The sequence below is a fragment of the Seriola dumerili genome, unplaced genomic scaffold (genome assembly GCF_002260705.1).
Source record: "Seriola dumerili isolate Sdu_G_001 unplaced genomic scaffold, Sdu_1.0 BDQW01000052.1, whole genome shotgun sequence".
Classification (NCBI taxonomy): domain Eukaryota; kingdom Metazoa; phylum Chordata; class Actinopteri; order Carangiformes; family Carangidae; genus Seriola; species Seriola dumerili.
Window position 1 is genome coordinate 17,139,739 of NW_019174307.1, and position 4,525 is coordinate 17,144,263.

The window sequence follows — 4,525 nt, forward strand, 5'->3', positions numbered from 1 at the left end:
AGGGCGCCCTGCAGAGACGAAGCAAAAAAAGGACAAGTACTCTTCTTCTTTTTCCTTCTTCTTCTTCTTCTGCTTCCTCTTCTTCTGCTACTGCATCTTCTTCTTCTTCGTCTTCTTCTTCTTCTGAGAATGATTAGGAGAAATAATTTGGCCAGCTTACATTTAAGCAAAACACAACATCCTCTGGGTGTTTATGTGCCACATAGGTTACATCATCTTTTTTTTCTCGTTCCACCCAATAATCTTGCATTTATTTGATTTCCACTTCCACTCACGCCTTTTTTTTTTTTTTTTCACCCCTCCCCCTCTCTGGATAAAGGTGAAGCAAACTCTGTCCTTTGGTCTTTACAGAGCTCGTTTCTCCCAGCTTCCGCTGCACCTCGACGAATTTGCAATTCAGAAACAATTGGGAAGAATAATAATAATAATAACATTAAAAAGTACAAGATTTCAGTGACATCTGTGTAGATTACAGGAATGCATCCCTGTCTGCCTCCGCTGTGTAATTCTACATGACATTTCTATTATGTGTGGAACTGATACAATCTTCAGAGTCCGCTCGGCGGTTTTATTTAAATACATCTCTCCGGTATTCCCTGAGAGAGTAAATTACAATTAACACGATTATAACCTCACAAAATTGTGACGGGAATCAATTAGGCTGCGAGCAGTACTTCATAGCCCGGTAATGTGCTGGTCGAGATTGCTTTCATAAATTATGAGGGACAGCGCAGGCGGAGAAAATGCATGTATGCAAAACACTGTCAGAGGAAAATTAAAACGAAATGTTTTACATATTTTTCCATTAATCTAAATGGGACCCGTGTGGCAAAGATGGTTTTATTCTAATTCCCCGCCCGGGGATTCCCAAATAATGACTTGATGTTTTAATAGACTTCTAATGACAATATATGACAAACTAATTGCAGCAAAAGATTATTCTAAAGCAATAATATACCTCGTTATTGTAGCTGCAGCACAGTTTGAGAAGTGTAGAGCCATTAGCAAAAAAAAAAAAAAATGGCTTGAAATACAAATGTGTGTGCAGAGCTGATCAACATAAAACATTTAGTTTACACTAATTAACTCTGTTTCAATATTTAGGAACATTGTTTTAAATAAATTAGAACATTTTCAGAGTGGTTCCATCTGCTGAGAAAATGGTGACAGGACCATAATAATCAGTTTTTTTAATTTTCAGCATTTCATGGCCCTCAGGCACACAACAAAATGTTTTCTTCTTTATCAATTATTGCGTTCAAAAATAATAATGGTAAAAGACTTTAAATGAAAAAAAGAAATGAGTTCTTTTACTTTCTTCTGAGATAAGCCTTTCTGCCGTTGTAGAAATGTTAAATAATTAAGATAGAAGAAAACGGACTGCACCTTTTTTTGAAATGTAATTTGAGAGTAAAATGTGGCATGTCATGTTTTTGAACGACTGGATTAATAGTAAAAAACATAGAAATCTTCCACCTTTTTACTTTTTATTTCACTTTGCTATGACAGGCGAGCGTTCTGTGTTCATCCAGTTATCAGCTATTTTATCCTGCATGTCAGAGGGATATGTGTTTGATATTTTCCCTCTGAAACTGCAGAAAACCTTTTTATTCGCCCACTGATGACAGGCGCATGTCCAGCCTCCCCTTTTTTATTCACTTCGTTTGCATGATATGAAATTCACCGCGGCCTGTCTTTGCTGCATGAGTGATCTGGCACATGTGGACCATTACTAACTTCATTTGAGGAGACCTTTTGTCTGAGTGTCTCCGTCAGCAAAAGCCAGTCCGAGGGGACAGAGCTGCGTGGCGTGAATCAGGATCAGAGATGTTAAACCCACAACTTTTTTTTTTTTTTTTTTTTTCCCTCTCCACCACTTTTATATCAGGACATGGTGTCTTTTTGATGCAGTACGGCCAAACACACCTATGCTGGCCTGTGATCATGATGTAAAGCTGAATGATAACACTTTTCTGTGCAAAATACATTTTCTACTTTTTTTTTTTTTTTTTTAACCACTGCAAATTTGCACAATATTTCATTCTTCACTCAAATATTGGGGCGCAGTAGCTGCAGCCCACCTGCCATAGGCCTGTCCTGAAGGGTGATGGGCGGGGAGGCGTCTATACATTGTATTTAATTTTAAGACTCTGCACCAAAGTTGTTGAGGCCTCTGTATTTAAAGGCGCTCTTGCAGAGTGGAGGGTCCAGACTGTCTGGGTGTGTTTACCTGGCGGATAAATATGATCTGCAGTTGGCTAAAGAAGATATGACGCAGCCTAATAAAACAGACCCACAGACTTTTAGGTTTGCAACATGTCACCCTGACTGTTGGCAAATTAATCATTATGTCGTCTCAAAAAAAAAAAAAAAAAAAAAGAGGAGTAGTTAGATTCTACGTAAAATAGTTAGGTAAAATATTTTGAGGTGACTTTACCTTCCTCCACAGCCCTCCTCTTGGCCTGACTCCCCCCAGACTCCTTTCTCCTTAACGGGCCCAGATCAAAGGCTCACCGGCCCCGGCGGAGACCACTAAAAAACCCGCCCGCTTTGTCTGCTGTTGGCAGGAGTGAGGAAGGGTGTCGGGGAAGGTGGGGGGCAGGGGAGAGGGGGGGGGGTGGGGGGGGGGGGGGCATGGTAATGAGACTCGTTACACAGCGACAAAAAGTCTCTGCAACTTTTTCGTTTTTTTTTACCTCAAGTGTCCATCTGTCGTCAGACCTGGCTCCTTTTTTTCTTTTTTTTAAGTTTCTCCTGTTTCAGCTTTTCAGCTTCACTGAAGCCAAAGTTTCTTGTTTTATTTCCAGCCCACTTTATCCTCCTAGTTTTTTTTCGTATTCACAGCTTCTTCAGTGGAAGGGACTGGCAGCTTTAAATCTGTCACAATATTCCGGAACGTCCCAGCGTAAGAAAAAAAAAAGCCCCAGTCTTGTTTGTTTGTTTGTTTGTCCTCTTGTTGTCCCTGAACGCACCAGACAGACAAAGTTTACGCGGCTGACACAGACAGTTTAAGGGAGAGAGAAAAAAAAAAAAGTAGCAGCACCTCATAAAATGAACATGTCTGAGGAGGGCCATACAGACGATGCACAAACCTCACACCTGCCTCAAGCTGCTCATTAGAGTCAGTAAAATGTAAATCCAAAGCCAAATGAAGGAGCTGCGAACTTTTCATCTGTTCAAAATTGAATTAAACATATAACAAATTCTCATACAGGCAATGTATATCCATCTGAGGACGGTTGTAACTTCTCAGGCAAAGAAAATGTGTGTGCCCTGTGCCCGCCCCCTCCGCACCCCCGCACCCACCCTGCTCCTCAGTCCACTCTCTGTATCCTACCTGAGCAGCATCAATATGTGAGCATCCTCGCGTTCACTCGAAGTTTCTCATGATGCGTTTTGAGCAGAATTGTGCAAAACGGCGGATAACTTTGTTGGAGCATTCTGAACTTTTTTTTTTTGATAGGCTGCAGCGCGTGAACCGGGTGCGTCAACCTCAGGCTTCACAGTTCAAAGCTTAAAAGCAGATATTACATGCACGCGGTTCCTCTTCAGCTTAACACCTGCATCAGTTTGATCTGTAACATGTTTGATTCGTCAAAACGTTGGTGTCAACCTGCTTTTATTTATTTTATCTTTTTTATTTTTCCCACATCGTGAGGCTGGTGGATCTGAACCACACACACCGATGTGACTTCGGCGATAATTTCCCATTTCATTCACTGCACAATCGAAAACCAAAGCTTTTGATCTGCCCCGGCCTCCCCCTTGTCCCTCCCTCTCCTCTCTCTCTCTCTCTCTCTTCTCTCTCTCTTTTTCCTCCCCCTTTTCCCCTCTCTCCCTGTCTGTGCCGTTGAGCAGGTGGAGGCCGCGCACCTGCACACACAGCTGCGCGCACCTTGTTATTGCTGCCGCTGCTTGACGCACAGATGAGCGCAGCACACAGCCAACAACACAACCCAATCAATACAAACCTCTAAAGTGGCACAGAGCTCAGCCTGAGCGTGTTTCACTCCTGTTTTTTTTATGGACGGACACCGAGGCATGAACTATTCCTATGATTCAGACATTTATGAGAAAATTTCTATCTAAATAAAAAATAAAAAAAAAAGAAATAAAACTCCTTTAAAACATATTATTTTATTAGTTTTCTGAAATATTTGGAGTTGCATGAGGGTGTATTTATCCTCGCCGTCTTGCCGTCTATCTCTTGTTTGTCATGCTCCGGACTTCAACATGACACCATCTAATCCAATTAAACACGATACCTGGACTCACGTATTATTCCCTTCTTTTTTTCCTTCAAGTTGCTGACAAGCACTCTTGGTTTTGTGTGAAAGAGAGAGTCAAGAGCCTCTCTTAATCCCGGGCACGACTAAAAGTGATTGAAAAGTGAAAGAAACCCCTCATTGGTCCTCGAGCTGGATGCTGTTTTCTTTGTCCGGTGCTGTGGCTTTTTGTTTAGTGCGGTCATCGCGCATAGCAGCCCATTCATTTAAGGTCCCTTTTTAAAAAAAAAAAAAAAAAA